This window comes from Bombus fervidus, chromosome 2 (assembly GCF_041682495.2).
Source record: "Bombus fervidus isolate BK054 chromosome 2, iyBomFerv1, whole genome shotgun sequence".
Lineage (NCBI taxonomy): Eukaryota > Metazoa > Arthropoda > Insecta > Hymenoptera > Apidae > Bombus > Bombus fervidus.
Genome location: NC_091518.1, coordinates 12,288,754 through 12,309,640, shown reverse-complemented (window position 1 = coordinate 12,309,640; position 20,887 = coordinate 12,288,754). Strand labels below are relative to the sequence as shown.

The window sequence follows — 20,887 nt, the reverse complement described above, 5'->3', positions numbered from 1 at the left end:
TACGTGTCGTACGTTTCTCGAGCATTTAGAGTGCCGCTACCACGAATGGTTCTCTTGCGTTAACCAAGGGAACTGAGAAGCGAAGAAGTTTTACAAGTTTCATACACTGATTTTAATAAAATCAACATGACAGAGAAAATGACCCTTTAATTGTTTCAAGCAGCGTATACGTACATAAGCATTCATACATGTTTCGATAATGTCTAGCAATATATCCTCGCCAAAAGCACTTTAAGAAACATGTATCTCGTCGAACGTAAATCAGCATGTTCGACTCGGCCTTACTCGCGGAATCCATCTCCTCTAAACAGTCACCCCACAGCCTACCACATCGGACAGCTTAAAATACAGTCCAAAGGAGCACAATGCCGAATAAAAAGTGACACGATCGCGTTACAATGGCTCGCATAGACGCGTCCCTTCCCTGTTCGTGTATAGACGTTCAGTCTGGACTCGTAAAAATCCATTACTCCGGCGTTCGAATCTTGTTCGCTGTCAGGGAAGGTATTCAAGGAGGATCGAGAGCGGTCGAAGCGCCCGTGGCGTTCCTCTCGTTAGGTCGCCGCTACCTCGACGGGGGGTGCCGTTCATAACTCAGCCGAAATATTCGCCTACATTCTGCGCGTCGCCGGCGCGATGCTTACGATGCACGTAGAACGCTTTGGGCCAACTTTATCCGGGCATACCGTACCCTCTCCTTTCCCCCTTTCTCGTTTAACTAACGTGTCCTTGTATCCGGACGCGTGCAAGCTTTACCTTGCTTCTCGAGAGTCGACGCGCACGCAGTGTGACGTATAATAACGCGACCGACCAAGTTTGACCCTGGAAAGCCAGGTGGAAGAGCGCAGGAGGTCGCGAGGAAGGGAGAAGGTGGCGGTACCTAGGAGGAGAAGGGTTGGCTGACGTCGACCCTCGAGAAGAGGGTCCGTTAGGGAGGCGGTTGGTGTAGCAGGGCCATGAATTATGCAGTTCGCCGGGGGCTAAGGCCTCGCACGATAGAAGAGGAGAATACCACGAAGGGAGACGATGGAACGTTCGCGTTATTCGAAGTGGTAACGAGCGAGAGAAAGAGAGAGAAAGAGAGAGAAAGGGAGAGAGAGAGAGAGAGGAAAAGAGAGTTAAAGGTGGGCGCACCTATACGCGGCCCAGAGCCACTTTACCCTTCTTTACCTCCTCCACGTTTCCCCCTCTGGATCTTCCACCTGAATTTCTACATCACCACCCTGCTGCAGCTTCGGCGACGTCGCCTCCTCGACAGTCGCTACGCCGACACTTTAGCAGAGCCGATTGAAATTTTCATACCGACACGTCTGCCGTTCTAGTTTATGTTCGGAACAAGTGAAACGTCGCTCACCATCCACGTCTCTCGTCGTCTTCTTCTGTTTCTTCTGTCTTTCGCTTCAGGGACTACTCCCTTCCTTCCCTACCTTCGTTGTTCTTTCTTAGCTATGTTAGTGGAAGGCTCGTCTATAGTTTCGTCCTCCCATCAACTTTCTTTTGTCTGTTTCTTGTCTCTGTTATCATCGACGATTTCGTATTTCTACTTTTCACTTGTTTCGTCTTGGTGTTTGAACACGAGGTAGCAAACGATAACCACCCACGTTGAATGCGTGTCGATATTTCTCGAGTGCACTTTGCTTTCCTGCCTTTTCACGTAGATTGCCTGTGCCGTTTTCTCGAATGGCGCACGCTGAAGCACGTGATTGATGCTGAGCCAGCTCGAGTGACTTGTTGTCGAGGATGCGTACTTTGCCGGAAATTCGAAGCACCAGCCTCTCTATCTCTCTGTCTATCTCTCTGTCTCTGACTATGTGTACACTTAGTAAATTGTGGCACGGTTTACTTCTATCAAAGTAAAACCTCCAATGTCGGGAAAGTAGTCGCGAATAGAATATCGGTATTCTCAGTCTCCAATGGGCAAAAGTAAATTGGAATCGCATGATCAATTCGTGAAACTCTCTTCAACTGAATACCTATCTGGATCACCAATCTCTGCCGTTCTTTTAATTACTTCCCGCGCATAAAATATGAGCCATGGATATCCCCGAGAACAGGACTCCCTTTGCCACCTTGCCATTCAGATTTCAGTGACTGGTCGGCCGAGGCATTAACGAGAACTCGATTGGCCGAGAAATCCGCAGCCGAGCAGCGAGCGGTCCAGACGAAATGGAGATCCCTGACAATTGGATGAAGCTCGACGCTCCATTGGGAATGGATATCGAGAACAACGCGTATTGCTGACAAGGCGACGTCCAAGTGACGTTCCAACCTGGCTAAAACTTCGTTTTATTTCGCTGCTTATCTCCCCGGGGAAGAACGGTGCGGAGCATTAGCCTTCGACGCAAATTAATTATCGATTAACAGGCTCCTCCCTGCTCAGTTAATCAACGACTCGAGACGGAGGAAGAACGAGATTGCTCTTTTTACGGGCTAATTAAATCTGCTGACCAATTAACGTTACCTGACGACGATTCCTCGGATCGAGGCAACGACATGCGTGTTTCCACCGTAGAAAAAAGAAGAAACAACATGTCAGAAATACGACGCATCTTTCTAGACAACCAAGAGTTACAGCGTAATAAAAAATTTCTTCGCGAAACGAATTAACGACTGACCACCTCCAAGAATGGTTTTTGCATTTTGTTTCGTAAGACACGCTGACAGACGCATCACGGATAGCCACTCGATTCTTCGTGCCCTGCTGTCGACGACCTGTTTTTATTTCGTACGACACGCGGATTTACGACCAGTCGTTACTGGCACCCGCGAACGCGATAATTAGATTGCACGACGCGGACATTTCCGACCAACGTCGAACTTTCACCCCGCGCAATAAACACTCAGGATAACCTTCTAGCGCGACGACCACTACCACTACACCGACGATGACGATGAGTTTCTTTGGTCCGAGACGCGACTTTTCAACACAGTTTGCCGCCTCAAAGGTCCTAAAAAATGATCTTGCAACGAAAATCACTCACAAGGCGAAAAGAGAAATATTGTTTCACAGTGTTCGTTTTTAAAGATACTCCGCCTACTCCGCGAGCAACACTCCGCGTGACTAGTGGGTGAACGCCACAAGAAACTCAGAATAGTCGCAGAAATACGCAGCTGACGGTCGCAAATTAGCTCGAGGCGAACCGCGTGGCAAAGCAAACTTTCCGAACTCGTGAAACGATGCCACAGGAGCTCTGATCCCGATCCGTGATAGAGACGTCGCGAAAACGAATTATTCGCTCGTTATCTGTTTTCTCATCGATAATGCATCCCGACGTAATCTCTGTTCGAAAACTCACGTTCCGCTCTGGAAGACATAGCTAACCGGCTCGAGTATCTGTTTCAGGATGGGAAGGAGCGACATTGGGAAAATTATCCGTACGAACTTCCGCGGAACTCCGCGATCTTTCTCTGCTCGATATAATTGAAGAAACGGCGTATAACCAGGTAACTGGAAAGTTTCGTATTTTAATAACGATATTATAGGAACGTACTGCGCGATGTGTTTCTTTAATCCTCTGATAAATAAAATAATACGAATAAGATGTAATAATTGTTGTTCTAATTTGAATAATTTCGTTATTAGATCTGTTGATTTACAAATTAATGTTAATTAAGCACTATTTTTCTAAACAGTTCGTACAATAAATATTATAAATTCGTGTCTGCCGATACTGTTAGAAAAGTGAGATATAATTAGAAAATGCGTCTTAGCCTTTAAATATTTGTACGTATTCTTGCCAATCTTTGTAATTTACACTTGCGATAAGTAAGTAGACATTTGCAGTCTGCTAATGATATATGTACGTGAGTACGTAGTTGGAGAGATATCGCGAGTGCAAAGCAAATATTCCTGCTCTTCCATCACTCGTTGCACGCTCTCATTGGCTGAATCAAGTCTAGAAATTACTAGATTTTCCTGTCAGATATAAAGGAGCGATCGACGAGCAGCGACTGAAGATTCTCCGCCATTTGCGTTTCCCTATTTCAAATATCCATTTAACTTCCATCGCAAATGTTACACGAAACTTCTATCGTTCTTTAAAGTTGATAAAATTGAATAAACTCGGATAGGAACCAGCATACAGAAACAAAACCTACTAGTCAGCATACAAATACAAATGCAGTTTACGTTAAAAAAAGGAGCTGTAAAGCTGGAAAAATCGAAGTCCTCGTACACGTTATCGCGTCAAACGTATCGACGATCGACGAACACGTATCTATTGTCCAGGAATTATTACCCGTTGCGATGACAAAGAAGATAACTTCAAACTGGTTCGTACGTGTGTTCCACAGCGGCGATTAATTATCGTGCAACAACGCGAGACTGGATCGCGATCGCGTGCACGTATACGAACGATCGAAAAAAAGTCGACGCCTATTCCAGTCGACCTGCTTTTATTCGGATACCACCTCCTTCGAGCGTAGCCCCCCTGCAGCCATTTCGTCCTCATAAATCGTTTATTCATGTTTAATGCAACCCGGTATTCCGACCGCCGCCGAAAGTTTTCGAAGCTCTCAGACGGAAATCGCGGATCCGACGTTAGGGAAACGGTGGATGGAGGCGCGGGAACTTCGAACAAGGGAATGCTTTTGCATCGACGCGAGCCTTGTAACCGGCTGAGAAAAAAGAAAGTCGTCAGAAACTGAGGAGTCGGATCCCGATATCGAGCTTCCCGTCGTCTAACTATCGGAGGATCTTTCTTTTCCTTATGCCGAGGATAGCGTAAAGATAACGGAGTTTTAACCCTCGGACGGCGGAAGCTGAGTCCACTTTTGATATATACAGAGATACTTCAGGTTTATTGCTTTCTGAATTACCTTTACGATTTTAGTCTGTAGTTTATTATAATAGAATATATCTTGATAAATCTTTTGAAGTTCTAGACTACATCTTTCACTTTTTAAATTCTAGATTGTGTTCTATTAAATCTTCTTATACGATCTTGAACTATATAAGCAAGCTTACATTTTAAGCGAATTTTTCGTCGTTATAGAATGGAACATTCGTGACAGCAATGACCCAGTCTCTACCAAGCAAAGAATAAGCAAACGATAAAGTAGAAGATACGAGAAGGAAATGACAGGTTTCAGAATATATTTTCTCATCAAATCGCGTGACTCTGTACCGCTCTGATTTCATGTCCGAACGTTTCGTGAATTCTTCCATCACGATGATTACGACCACCAACTTATTCGTCGTTCACAAAACCGACCAACTGGTAATTAGAGCGTAATTTCATGTTGCAGAGAAATATGGCGCATGGAACGTATTTACTTTCGTGATCGTGGATAAGCACGCCGCGGTGTAACAATTACTTTGACCTCGAAGAGAACAGGGTCGAGAAGATTTGGGTTTCACGAAGGAGGACAAGGGCTGGTAATTCGATATGTCGCTTGGCGAAGGAACTACCGGCGGACCTCTGTCGCCGTAATTGTCGGTCTCGAAAGCTCCGTTCTATTTTTCGTTCTATAGTTCCGTACACGTAGAAAAATGCCCGATTCTTACGGACGATTTGTCGCGTTCGATCGTTTCCTCGTGGATAGGATCGAGAAAGTCGGGATGTGGATCGCCGATTCAAAGAACGATCATTCTCCCTTAGTGCAAATACGCGGTGCAAGTGAGTCAGAGAAGCGGAAGTTGGAGAAAAAGAAGAGGAAAGAAATAAAGGAGAAAAAGGATGATCCATCCATCGAAGGGAAGGAGCAGTGGGAAGAAAGAAAGGAAGAAAGAAAAAGAGTAGAAGAGAAAGGGAGATGCGCACGAGTGGCTCTAATCCGTCCTTCAGCGAGCTTAAGCCCATCTTCGTGTACCGTGCCCATGGAATACCGTTTAAGTGTCGTCCGTCTGGGGGTCCTTCGCTCGAGTAAATATTTAGGAATTTTTGAAGAGCTCCGAGTGCCTAAGAAAACAGTTTACTTCGTAGGAAAAGAGGGATCCTTCTCGGGAGAGAGGTAGGACGCGCCGAGACTGGAGCAGTTTTCTACTAGGATTCACTCTTCTACGTCTTTCCCCTCTGCGATCAAACACGACGCAATTGTATACGCCGAGTGTAGAGAGATGTAAAAAAAAAAAAAAGAAAAAAGAAAGAGAAAAATGGATGATAGGGAGGAGAAGAGAAGGCAGAAACACGAGACCGAGCTTCATTTCGAAATTACCGAGCCTTTGTTCCTCGGCTAAATGCGTTAAGCGCCGTTTCATTTGATCCCAGTCTGCGTGGCCTCTCTCGCGATCCTCGTCGAATTTCCGTATTATTTCGCAAAATGCGTTGAAAAGCGCCTAGGATGAAGCCGGATACTGACGCTAACAGGATTTAATAAGCCGCGAGCGCGGGACTCACCGTTTCGGCGATCGCGTTAACGTCTCACTCTCTATAGGGTTTAATGGCCAAAATTGATGCGCTCACCTGTAACAGAAAAGGCAAATTTCGTAATTAGCTTTTGATTGCTTAATGTAGATCTGATTTCACGCACGAAAAAAATAATCGCTAATTTACCGTGTAATTTAATTATTCGAATATTGAAAAATCTACGACTAAAAGTACTTCACGCTTGAGTCTCTCAGAAATCAAATCGATCGATTGTATCCAGATTAATTATACGATTTCCGTACAATTAAATACTTGTTATATATTCTAGTACCAAAATTCACAAATTTCAGAGAATGATGTTGCTCAGTTCTATTTCTGTATATCTCTTATTAAAATTAACGCCTCCAAGTTGCAATTGCAAGTTGTTTTCTCTGATTACTCGATATAACATCTTCCAATAGGTATAAAAAAGACAATCTACGATTTATTAAAATAATGTAATTTTCACAATTATCAAAACTGAAGCTTCCGACTGTAAATTATGGACACTATTTTACAGGAAATATCCCAAAATATAGCACCTGACTCAGATTGAATGACATTTCCTCGAATATCAGACATAGCAATTGTATCTTCGGTAATCTATTTTATCCGGTGCCAGTGAAATTCCTATCCGACGTTTCTCGATTTTTGACATTGATCGACGTCGCGCAACGAACGAGATTTACTAACAGAACGTCGCTATTACCGATATCTATCTCGCACCATGGCGTCGCGACGTCAAGCATTCCACGCGACAATAATGACAATAACACGACGTATAATAAGACGTTCTCCGGCGTTTTAATGAGAAAAGGAGCACGGAGGGCTCGAGCTCGTTACACCGTGCCACCCCGTAAGAAACGGTCACGGGGTGGTGAAGAATGGCGAGACGCGTGCGACCGTTTGGCCTGGCTCGATCGTTAAGCCTTCAAAATGGCTGGCAAATTCGTGCGTGACTTTATTTCTGGGCCGTCGTTGCGTTTCGCGTTTATGTACTCGAGCCTGCTACTCACAACGTCCAACGATGTCTAATGTCGGAAATAAAAAAATTCCTACGACGCGACATCCTGTCGTTAACATCCTTACGATTCTTCGTGCTCAAACGTTTATATCGAAATATATTGGTACAATACGTTGCATGAAAGCGTTTTGGCAATCAAGTTGTAGTACAAAGTTACCACGTAACAATTAGGAACATGATCGATGATGAGAATTATGGATTTACAGAATTATAATTACGAACAGATTTATTTTTATAGTACAATGGAGCATGGTTTTTCCTACATTTGAACGTCAGCTGGTAGGGGCTCGATAAATAAAAAATAAATAAAAGGGGTGACCACGTTCACCGCTCGAATTGGCTAATGAACGTTTAGATTGGATCGCGGAACGTATCGCGGTGCCAAGAATAATTAAAATAGCGATAGCCTGCGCCTCGAAATAACGTTGACAATTAGTCTGGCTTTAATTTGGTAAAATTGCGATTCAAACTTTCATTAGGGGGTCCCCTAGCGGCGGCGGAGAGGAAACAGGGGACGGTGGGCGGAAGAGGCCGAGCGCATCAGCGAACCGAAATCATCGAACGACCGACGCGAGGAGCAACAGCAATAAATGCTTAATTACATGCGATAAGTAATTAAAGTGATTAAAGTTTATAATGTGATACGTGCAATTAGTGACGCCGCTAGTGTAATCGGGATTCAACGTCGACGAGTGGATATCGCGAAGCGTGCGGGCTCGCGAACCGCGTCTATAAAATTTATAATAACGCCGGTGACGTTTAACGAGCTCCGAGGCCGCGAACCCACTAATAAAAGATACAAATTTCATTTTCACCCATCGCTAGGGAGACGAGGAGCGCGACGGGTTAATAAAATTTGAACGCGAAAACTCGCGAAACTCGCGTTAAAACGAATTTACGTCGATCCACCGATCTTTTATATCTCAAGATCGTTCGGATACTGGCGGAGGAGCAAAAAACGGTAAAATGGCAATGTCGGCCGGGAAGAAACTAGAAAGGAATAAAAAAAAAAGGAGCGAACGAAGAAAGAAAAGGAAGGATCGAGCGAAGCTCATTGCGATGCAGATATTCGAACCGTTTCGAGGGAGAGTCGAAGCCAGCACCCGGCTCTGCGTAGAACCGGCTGCACAAGGCGAGACGTTTTTATCGCGGATTTCGAGCGACTATGGGGACGTCGTTTTCTGCCGCTCGTCGTCGTCTCCGTGCTCGTCTTCGTTGTCGTCGTCGTCGTCGTCGTCGTCGCAGGTAGTCGGTACGTGCGTGCATCCTCAATGAGAGACGTGCGCCCGTTGAATAATGCCGAGAATTCGGGGAAGAAGAAAATAAAGGTTAGACGATGGTAACGGCGAACGCGACGAGAGAATGGAGGAACAGAAGGGAGTAAGAGGCGAATAATAAAACGAACGGAGAAAATGAACGCGACACCGGTGGCGGGGGTGGGAGAGGATAAGTCACATGGTTACCAAACCAGCCGGCGTCTCAATGAACCCCCTCGAGCAACCTCGTTAAAGCGAATCCTGTGACACACAGCGGCGATGCTAAAACCGCCGGCATCTGTTCCCCGTTGCCATTGTCGTTGTGGTCGTCGTAGTAGTCGTCGTAGTAGTCGTCGTAGTAGTCATCGTGCACCGCGTAACCGCGAACGGGCTACGTGGTGTCCTGTGACGGAAAGTTCGTTGTCTTGCGAACGTGACGAGTGGGTCGTTATTCCGTGGCGGCCGGGCCACGGGATTACGAAACAGAACGGCTCTTCTCCTTTCTTCATTTTTAAAACGCACAACCGTCTAAAACGTAATTTAAAATATCAAGTTTCAGAGATCTAAGTTGTAGCATTTCCGCGGTAAATATATGTATCTACCTAAGTCGGCTTTTCTGCACTAAACTTTGGAATTTATAGAAGTTTTGTTTCGTGTCTCTTTGTTGTATAAAGATACTGAGTAGAATAGTACGTGGAAAATATGACAAACGACATAAAAAGCGTAACCAGCAGGCAACACCGGTCTACGTGCAACTGGAGGAATTTCGTTGGCGGGACAAGTTCGCAATTCCAACCCCCGGAAGAAACGACAGCGCGTAAGGTATCGAAACTTACGAAAAGTTCGATAACCTGACAGAGAATATACGGTTCTCAGGACATCTGAAATTTCCTTGAAACGGCGACCATAACGCCACGGGACAAACAGTTTTAGGACAACCAGCCAGTTTATAACCAATACCATGGTGCGGTCGTAAAAACACCGGCCGCTAGAGCCGAGACTTTCCGATAAACCATCAACCGTGGCTACCAATGTTATCACGACTGTCGTGATTTCCTCTTTTTCTATCCTTCGCTTTGCCACTTTCGCGGTCTGACTTTTTCCCAGATTCTCCCTTCACGGTTATACCTACCGAGATAATAAATTTCGAGATTCGAGGCGGGTAGACACGGTCGCGCGACTCTTGGCCACTCGCGAATAGCGTTGCTCCTTTATCGAAGTCCGGTAAACAAGTCAAACCAGATTAGGAGCGTAAAGCGAGTAAACCAGGAGAGGAGGTTTTTACTCGTTGCACGCGCGTTGGTCTTTCCTTTCTCGCGCGTACTCGCACTTCCGTCTCCGTACCATCGGAGGATAGAAGCAAAAGGACACGTGATGTGGATCGTAGCGAGAAAGGGTTGCGACAGAGGAGGCCGAGTACTTAGGAAAAGAGAACAAGGCGTTTCATCTTCTCGAGTGGGCCTCTCTGTTTCTTCCTCTTCCTTGAATTTCCACCGGATTTGGACTTTCTTGTAAACAAGCTCGCGAAAGAATGCGTTATCTCCGGGAATGGGCGACGCTGTCGCGACCAGTGATCCTTCGCCACTGGCTCTTCCTTGGCTCGTGGATTTTTGTGTACACAAAAGGAAGGAAAGAAAATGTAGAGAGGAAGGAATAAGTAAGAGAAACAAACGCTGGGATGCGTCTTTCGTGACTCAAGATCTTTATATACAAAGAGGGCTGAGGGCAAAAAGAGACAGAGAAAAGAAGGATAAATAGTAGAAGGACACGCGTAATTGTGAAACGAACTCGAATTCAATTCGATTCTATTTGTTTTTAGAGAGGTGATGGATTAAAGGTGTTTCGTCTAGGTGAAGGGCTTAAAGGCTAAGTTTCATCGCGATGATACGCGAACGATTTGGTAAATAACGTTTCCAGGTAATCGAGCGAATAAAACGCACGTTGCGATTAGGAAGACAATTTGCAGGGGCCGGTCTAAAATTGGAAGATACCGGCGGGAACGCTCATTGCCATAACAATGAGCCAACGACACGCAACGATTCCCGTCACTGGGGATCAGCACGAGGAATCGTCGCGTCGCGTCGGCGCGTAGACCGAACGATCCTCGTCCATGCCGTCTAACGACCGTACAAATTGAACGGACGTTGCCGCATACACGGGGCCGGCTTAGCGAACTTCCTGAGTGCGCAGAAAACGGCCGACTGCGAAATGAATCGATTTCTCTGCCCGCTCTCGCAACACCTCGCTCCTGCTTTATCGTGAAAGGAAGTCGAGCATGTGTACACATGCTCTTGTACGCGCTCCTTTCTTGTCATATACTGTAGAAAATTCTACACTTATGTAAAAAATAAAAGGAAAGTAGAATCAAGTGGTGGTAGTACATACGTATTTTTATGTTCCTGTAATTCAACAGAGATACTACGTTCCATTGATTCCATGGAATAAATTCAATTTTGAAATTAAACAAGCTTCGCAATATTCGCGATGGGTTTCTACAGAAAACTCCACCGAGATTTTAATTAATATTCTCATCTGCCACGATCCAATATCTTTTTCCCCTTTTCAAGCAGGACCGATTTCTAAGCAAAGTCTATATTAATCCCGATCAATTCAATTAATCTATTATTCGTTCGATAATATCTAAACACGCCGAACGAATTTCCTAAAACACAAATTTCATTGTGCACGCTATGTCAGATTCAATTACCAGCGACTAAATTTTGCCACCGTTTCCACCGCAGAGAGGAGAAGGAAACTACGCCAGTTGCAAACGAACTTAGTCACATTTTCGGATCCGCAATATCAAAAGCGATACGCGTTTCGGTCGATGGCTATGTACCTATCGCATACCTGTTACCGTACGTAACATCAAGGTACACGTACAGGTGTGTGTGCGCGCATACTGAATGCACACATATCTGCACGAACAATGGCCCGATCCAGGAGCATATAACGGCAACCGTGCCTTACGGCTCGCTATATGCGCCGGTGAATGACGAGCATTCGAGCGAATGGGACCAATCAGACTGATTGGCCGACCGGTATTTACATTTCTGCGGGCAAGTCTGCCTCTGCAGCCTGCCTCGAGCATCGCCAGGAGATTCGAGACCAGAGAACACCGAGGGCTGGCTGTCGGCTCCCGCGACGAGACGAACCGTGCAAACTGGAGACGAAAAGTCGTCGTCTCTCGACAACAGAGTACCTCTTGCGGGACCATTATTCCCTAAAACAAGCACGCTTTGACGCGACCGATCGATCCTTAATTAAACGGTGTAACTTTCACGAAAGCTTGCACACAGCTTCGTTTCGACCGGTAATTTTAGTCCGTGTTCACACGCCAGGTTCCAGGTTTCACGGTTTACGATCGTGGCCAAAGAAGTTGCTTCCCGGGGAAAGTTGGACGCGGTAAGTTTGTCCGGAGGCTCGTTGCCGGAAGTTGCCGGTATCTCGCTAGAACGAAACCTCAGCGAGAAAAGTTTTTCGGTATCTTCTGGCATAACGTTACATAGAGACGTCTACGGTCTACGGAATAGTTTATGGTCGTTGAGGTATGTATTATTCGTTACTTAGGAGAAGACATTTGAAAGAAATGCGGTGGCTGACACGGTGTTGTTGATAGATACGATGCAATCATAAAAATAAACAAGCGTTAACTGAAAATTGTATGTTTGCATATCAGATCACGCGAGGGGAGCAAAAGTGAACTAAACCAGATATTCTTCTGTGAATTTAAAACAGTTACTTGTTCCAATAATCTGTACCAATTATACAAAAGTATCGGGGGATTCACTTTTTCAAAACCCAGATAATATTTGTGCTCTCGTAATGAACATTCTAAATGTTTCGTGCTCTCATGTATCTTATCGATGTCTCATATAACATCTTGCGATTTTTCTTGCCCTTCTGCTATCTCAAATCACGTCTTCCGAACGTAAAAGACTACTCACGAAAGTACAATAGTAGTAGCAAGAATAGAAGTAGGGGATTTTTCGCCGAAGCTATTCTATGTTTCGATGGAATTTAACAAACTACCCGATTCTTTCCGAACAAACGGAGAGGCAATTGGAAAACGAACATACACCCGGATGCGTTCAACGAGAGCTCGAGTGAAACGTGAACCGTCTGTCGCGTCTCGCTATACACCGCCCAACAATCGCACCGTGTCGTTGCAAACGGATTCCAAAAAAGGGCGATCACGAGGGAAGCGGAGTCCCTTTGAGGCGGCACAGTCGGGCTAATAACAATCGCCCTCGAACCACCCTCGAGCAAGGCCCGACGCGTTTTATCTCGCGACGAGAGGACGGCACACGGCAGAAAGAACGCGCGAGAGACGATCGTTTACGATACCCCCGGCGGAGAAACGTTCCGCTCCGAGATTCAGAGTTAATTGCGCTGTCGCCGCCTCGTGGTACGGTGTTCCGTGTCTCAACACCTTTTCCTCGCCTTGGGCCGCCCTTCCTCCACTTTAACGCGTATATTACGACTTCGTCGAAGTTTAGAAGTCGTTCGTGTACGATGGATAAATATACCTAGATATGTATTAATTTCGTAACTTCATTACATATATATATGGTTAATATTCGGTTGTTAAAAAACAAATGTCTTAATTCTATAAGTACATTCATTGCAAAAAGATGGTATAAATAATAGAAATTTGTAAGATTGATTTAGCAATGCTGTTTCTAACTTCATTATTTTTTTACTTTATTTTTTTTATTTTTTAATTTATGAAGTCGATCAATCTGACTCCTGAATAACTCATATATATTTTTCATTAAATTATGACTTTTCCTCCCTTTTACACCACTATCCGTTTAAAAAGTAGTGTTATAAATATATTTCTGATATTTTATCCTGCAATTTACAAGTATTTATATGATTTTCTTATATGATAAAGTACCTCGTGAAAATAAGTCTTTTGTTTCTTGAAAAATTATATAATCAATTTAAATCAATTTCATTGCTGAAATTGAGACATTTACAAGAACTCGATCTAGCTTCTCGCTGTAACTGCCGATGCATTGACAAGCTAAGATCGAGCTTGAAAAAAAGGTCGTAGAATACACACTTCCGGATGGCTGCAAGGCAAAGTCTGGAGTTGTAAGTAAGCAGACACTAATGTATACACACAGCGTTGCAGTGACACGACGTCGCATAACGAAAACGATGCATCGGGACTAGCTAATTAATAACCGCGGGTAACAAGCAGCAGATGGAACGATGGCAGAAAGTTGGATAGCACAGACCCTTTGGCCACGGTCGGTCTGTCGACCGACTGGTTGGGACACACACCCACGCGCTGCCCATTATTGCGCACGTGTGGTCCGGATGGTCGCGTGCATGCTATTAGCAAAAAGGAGTGTCCCGAACACGTTACCGGTCCACACGGTAAAACAACTGTCCCCCTTCTTTGCAACGACCTTTCCGAGCGGCGGCCGTGAAAGGCGAGAATACACTCTCGAGCACCGGTTTCCGGTTCTGACACCCAAGCTGCGTATCTCTGTCCCTCTTTCGAAATGGCTCCTCTTTTATTTCGACTGGCTGTTCATTAGGCCGCTAATTAACGCTTAGCGTCGGACGTGTTTGCATTCACGTCGTCCTGCTACAGAGAAAGGATCATCTCGTTCCCTTTCTTGCGTTAAGCAGCAGCTGAACCATTATGGTCATTCGGACATAGCCCGAGGTTCTTTGGGCAGAGTTATGGATGACGATACACGTGAAGCTTCTAGATATTTTCGTGTCGAGGTGAGAATTAGATGTCTCTATAGCTACCTATAGAATTCATAGGTAATCATCCATTCAAACGAACTCTATTCAACGTAGCTTTTGACTTCACAGGCGAGACGAGAACTATTTTCTGTATACGTCTCAGAGAGACACGTGGAGTGATTCCTCGATCAAGGTTTTCGTGAAGGTTCATCGAGGACCCGAGTTAATTATGAGAATCAGAGATACTGGTCACAGAGTGGTCCGTGGAGCACGTTTCGGAGTGTTAACGCGCCGCGTAATAATCTCGCGTCCGGTTTTAATAACGTCGTACGGAGTGGCCGTTTCGCGAACTCCGTGAATATATTCAGGGACAATGTTATTCCAGCTAGCCATGCGGCCATATATCAGCAACGATTCTATGCGCGGTCGCGTGCGGAGTAATTACTTTTCGGTGCGCGGAGGCATCGCTCAAAAGGCAACATTTGCACGCGACGTGGAACCGACGTGCAGCGAAACGCACGCACGTACGTATACGCGCGTGCACTTGCGTACCCACACGTAGATGCGTTCGCGTGTGTTATCCGTGTAGGGAAGGTATAAAAAAAAAAGAACGAAAGAAAAAAAAGCATGCGGCTGCTGCCACGTTTCGAGGATCGAGGGCGACAATGGCTTCCTGTTTCATCCCTGCGGGGCGTCCAGCTGTCTGTCTGGACTATGGTTGCACGAATGAATCGTCCTCCGACTCCATTGTGCCCGTTTTCCAGTTTTGCGTCGGGATTGTTGCCTGCCATGACATCTTCACCGACCGATCCTTCATCATTTTAGCGTTCTGTTTTCCCTGGCCCTCTTCCCATCCTTTCGAAAAGTGACGCTTTTATTCGGCATCGTTGACTTTGGACGCTACCGTTGAAACCGTTCCATGGATTTATACTTCTGGCGGGCTGTTGTGACGAGCTGGTTCACGGAATTTTTTGGGGATTCTTTCGGTTCAGTTGTGAAAGGAACCATCAACTCTCTGTCATTTTTATATTACTTATGATTTATTAGAATATTAAAGAGCAAGTAATAGCAGAGAGGTTCTGACATGCTGTCTTGAAAATCCTTTGAGAGACGAATCACATGGATCAGCCATTTATCACTTTGATACTGATCTCTTAATACAAATTTTTCTTTGATTTATCCGTCAGGAATGATTAAACCTTTTACAATGAAATGTAGCTAACGATACAAACAGGCATTGTATTTAGTTTGTTGTAGTTTTAAATATCGCAATTAAATATTGAAATCCACGTAACAATTTAAAAATCTCAATCGTCCCGCTGTTTACATACCACGATCTCTGATGCCCTTACAAAATCTTCACCGTAAATCAACGAATTAAAGAAAAATACAGTACAGCCTACTTTCTCGTTTCCAATCTCCAAGAGGCTTCTTAAAAAGATAACGTATCGCATTGGATTTTTACGACAAGTCTCCGTTTCTCCTTTACTCCCTTTTTCTTTTTCTTTTTCGATAGCTCCACGCCCTGGATAATCGAACGAGTATAGTCAGCGATATACCGACGTCCCGAAGTCATCTTTCAAAGGCAACCCCGCGACTCGATCCGAGCTCGGGATCGCCGTGTACGGGATGAGCTACGGCAAACGAGGTATTTCGAAAGGTTGGAACAGGGAGGCGTAGGCTGTTGCAGTTCGCGGACGCGTATACGTAATGACCTTACGCGGCGCTTTTTTACGATGCTTATCAAATGCAAATCCTTCTTTATTGCGATTGGTATTCTTATTACGCTCCTTCTTTCTCCGCTCGACGTCATCCGCACATTTCGCCACGGTTTCTTTCTTTTCCCCTGCCACGTCTTTTCCGCTTCATCTCCCCTACTCGCTGTTTCTTTCCTTTCCATAACAGTAACTCGACTTTTTCTGCTGCCTTGCGAGTAAGAGGATTTCAAACGTAGCCGCAACCCCTGCCACGAGACAAGATAGCCAAAAGAACGCGAACAACCACCTTTTAACTTCCCATTTGGATTACGCTAGCCGTGGTATGCTCGTGTTACATTATTTTTGCGTCTGTTCGCGCTATTTCTTCGTCTCACCGTGGAAAACATTAAAAAAGAAAAAAAAAAAAGAAACGGAAAAGAGGTAAAAAAATTCTCATGGGGAAGGAAGGATAGAAAGAAGTGGAAATGTGACTAGGCGACATCGACCTTTTTTCCGCTGTCATGGAATAAATATTACGCCGCTCTTCGCGGTTGCCACTCCAACCGAGAATACCTACTTCCACCCAGGGTCTTCATTAAATGCAAACGCGACCATGGAACTCGAAAACCGTTTACTTGCCATTATTATGTTCGTCGTCCCTTGAAAGCTTGTACCAGAGTAGTCTGCACGACCGTGCGCAATTACGTCCCGTTATTTCCTGAACTCGCGCGAAACGTATTAAACGCCGTTTCCTCTTGCTCCTAGTTACTCTTCGTTCCGTTGAATCTGTCAGCCGGACACGAACGATCGTCAAGGAGGAGAAGAACGATCGCTCGGCGTACGCTTCTCCCCAGAACAGAAACGTCAATCGAAACCGATCGTTCGACGATAATTCCCTCGGATGATTGATCGATAGCGTAACAATAACGCGGGCGACAGCCAATGGAGCCCGTCGATTTATTTATCGGAGGCCATTCTCTCTACCTGTCCATGAATTATTCACCGCGACCCGCCGGAAGCATCCGTTCCAGACGTCAAATCAGCTACCTTACGCACCATATTGACTAGAAACAACAAAACTTTCACTTTCTTCCAAGAAATCAACCATATCTGCAATTTATTTCAAATTCTCGTCCAATTGTATTTAAGAGTGTACATTCTATACGAAGAAGCTTTTGATTCACAAAATTGAATATATATCCTGACAATCTATGTTTCATTCTATATTTTCTGCTAGATTTATCGTTAAAGTTCGATAAAGAATATGCGTGTTCTTTAAGATGCACTAGCATCCACTTCAATGATGGATACAGAGTAGAAAAGTGATAAGAAAAGATTTTCTTATAAACGAGTGATACTACTCGAGCGAGATTACTTTTGTACTTTATTAACCACGTTAGAAAATTCTTTGATCATTTAAAAAATGTTAGGTATTTACGTATATTCATTCGTAACGAGTAATTCGGTAGTATTATTTAATTGTAATTTAATTTTCATCATTAAGAACCTTGAAACGTAACAATCTCTACATTCTACTGTCCATTAGGGAAACGTTATGAAACATCCACAAGATCACACACGAGGAAGATCACCTCAGAAGCAGCTAGTATCCCGTGTCTCGGCGAAGAACAGGTGTATCGATAACATCGACGCGAGTATTGCCACAAACGATTCTATGAATCGTCCGGTGGGTCGATTGATCCGTGTCCAGCGACAAAACCGAGCAAAGGGTGAGCCAGATAGGTATACATCGAAGCATTTCGTGGAGACAGACGCTTTTTGGGGGGCTCGTATCCGGCTGGAATTTCAGCCGTGCCTCCTTCCACCGGGGGACGTCCGTCCACCGAGGGACAGAGGGGTTGTTTTCGTGCAAAGGCACGGCGTATCTGCGGCGTGCGGGCTGGTCGGTATCAAACTCCGCGTGCCTGGAATTCCCCCAGTAATTGCATCGCGTGGCGCCGCACCAACGATTGCATTTTTGGCTCGCGTCACCGCGTAAATAGGAAAACTCGTGTTCACGGCGCAACCCTCGCGACTCGAACACGTTCGCGTCTCTTTTTTTTCCTTTTTTTTTTTTTTTTTGTTTGTTCTTCCTTTGATGTTCCTCGAACGAGACACGCGAGAAAGATATACGTAGGGGAACGTCTCGGTGGTTCCCTGAGAGGCACCGTTTCTGATTTGCTACCGTTTCTCTACGTGTTAACGAGAACACCCCCGCGAACGAACTGAAGGTTCGAATTGTCGAACGAGACAAAGGTGAAGCCTGTTCCCCATTGTGCCGTGATTATACGGCTCGTGCAAAGTCGAGGCGTTAATTGAGGTTAAAAGGCTGATCTACACGGGAAGCTGGTTAGGAACGAAGTGTGAGGTGGCTACGATTCAAACTTTCTTTCCATCTGTGATTCAGCCTCGTTCACGCTTCGGTAGGTATGAGTCAGACGTTCCAGCTGGGGCTTTTTTTTGGCTCTTCATGGGATAGATCGTCTAATTTGAGACTTTTCTATAGTAGCATTTGCGATGAACCAAATATTTATTTATGTCGATATATAAAATATATACTATCGTATGTCAGAAGATATTAAGATATTTTTGAGTTGTGTACCAAACGTTTCAGATCCTCTTACAGAATAAGTAAATTTTTATATATTTCAGCATTGAAACAGAAACACTTTGTCGCATAAATAGATTTAGATAAAAGGAGTAAATCCAACAAACCGAGATGCTCTCTCTCTTTGTTACAATGTACTACATGTTTTTCCTTTAGTTACCGGAAAATCCCTACGATTATACGTTACAAAAAAATATTAAAATATTTTTAGCGTCAAGCATCAAGAAATACGAACGAAACAATACTTGTCACTAACAAAATAATGAATAAATATACAATACAATACAAAAGATATATAATATAATATAATAAAATAAATTTCACTCTAACCCCCCCCCCCCGCCTATTCTGATGTCTTCCTCGTGGAACGAATTCTTTTCATACCCAGTCCGGGTTAACATAGAATACGAATGGGGCAACGCGACGAGAACGCGAAACAATATTCGATCGCACGTTCCCGTAGCATTTGGACGTGTACAGACACGTGTTCATTTGAAACGGAACGCAACGTGAGCTCCAGCAGCACGATGGAGGGTAGAGAACGATGGGTCTCGAATTACTGGGCAAGCAGGACCGATCGTCACTAGGGTGATGACTCGAGGTGTCAATACGTTACTGCGATTTCGATGAACAATAGTATCGGGATCCACGAAACCCTACACCCTACCTATAGCATAAAGGAAGCTGAAGTGCTAATACGGCAAAACCCCATTTTTTTTATTAGATCGTTCGGTTAGATCGTCCACGAAATTGTCAGGGGTGAAATGGATTGCCTGCGGGGAATCGTAACGTTTCTCTTCGAAATTCAATTCCAATTTGCTGAATATTTATTGTTTATAAACTAATAATCCTTTTGTTAGAATTTAATTGAAGTTAAGATTAATAATCTGTGGAAGACACAATGTCTGTATTGAAATAATATTCAGTGATGTTTATTAAACAAAACTACAGAACCTGTTGTATATAAGCGAATGATATAATTAACAACGTACATAAGAATTGTTGATTGTTGGCCAGTTACTCTCAGACTAGACTTAGGCAGTAACCCATGATCCTTTAAATACTTTGAACCCCACTCTTTATACAGTAATGAGTATGACCTGTGTAAGTATCCTGTTCAAATGCCTGTTTGGGTAAGGGTTTTGTGCCTATGCGTGAAATATTTTTAGCGTTGTATTCCAACACCTTTAATGAACAGAAACTAACATAACATGTAATTCAGAAGGAGTTTTAGTAATCCTAAAAGTGATTTATAAATAATCTTCATATTTCTATGCATTTATAATAATTTAAAATGGAGTAGCCTTCATAATTTTTAATGAATGAAACAAATTTCTATGTAGATTCCACGTTTTTAGTTCTGTTCGCAGAGATGTGAAATTGCACAAAAATTTACAGTCAGTTTATAAAACACCTAAAGCTAACTCGATTTTAATGAAGCGAACGCAGACAAAAATTTTAGTAGATAGAATCGGTAAAACAATATTCCGCACGAATGCTTTTCACGCCATCCTCGTCGATTTCATAGATCAGAAAAAACGTCTATGTTTTTGAAAGTTTGCACTATGGTCCTGATGATATATCGACATATTCCAACAAAGCTACGATCGAATATTTCATCGTTTAATTCAAACAGTGTCTTATTGTTTACGTAGGGTCAGTATTCGTTGAAGAATAGAAAAGCTTCTTAATTTCAAGTCAAGGATATTTGCTGTTCGAAAAATCTCTGAATCGGAGCAACGCGAAACGCTGTTGTTTAAGTAAGGCTAATCTCCCTGAAGAGGGTCGATCCACGAAGCCGTTTCCTATCGAAGAAAGAAGGCAAAAGAAAGCAGGGAGTTTCGATCCGGAGAATCGTCGAACCGATACTCGACTCTTCTTCTCCGACAGGCTACCAGACTTGGAAACTGACGTCTTAAAAGTCCTTCGTTAGTTTCCCAGCCCACGAGACGAGAATAATCCGATCCGTTGCTTCCTCGTCTCGTTCTTCCTTCCTCCCTGTGGAACAGAATGTTATCATCGCTCCAGGGAAAAATGCGTATATTTCTTCCTCCGTCGAATAATAAAAATCAATCACGCATGAATTTCAGCGTTAACAGAGAAACACTTTGCTGCAGGGTATTAGGTTTAGGGGAAAGGAATACGTCCAACAAAGTGAAAGTATTAGAGAGAGCCTTTCCCTTCTTACTACTACATATTTCCCATTTATATACTTTTAAAGGCTTTTTTTATTGACTCGAGTCATC

At 44.1% G+C, this 20,887-nt stretch overlaps 2 protein-coding genes across 4 annotated transcripts in view; both read right to left on the bottom strand.

Annotated features, from left to right (window-relative positions):
* LOC139998066 (discoidin domain-containing receptor 2) overlaps positions 1–20,887 on the bottom strand; it is a 134,671-nt gene that overhangs the window by 48,214 nt on the left and 65,570 nt on the right. The window contains exon 1 of one of the 3 annotated variants that reach the window (XM_072022296.1): positions 6,339–6,405. The exons of the other annotated variants lie outside the window; for them this stretch is intronic. The gene's annotated coding sequence lies outside the window, so the exon portion shown is untranslated. Of the gene's footprint in view, positions 1–6,338; positions 6,406–20,887 lie in introns of those variants that run through there. 3 annotated transcript variants of the gene reach the window in all.
* LOC139998063 (discoidin domain-containing receptor 2) overlaps positions 1–20,887 on the bottom strand; it is a 399,507-nt gene that overhangs the window by 323,348 nt on the left and 55,272 nt on the right. The window lies entirely within an intron of this gene.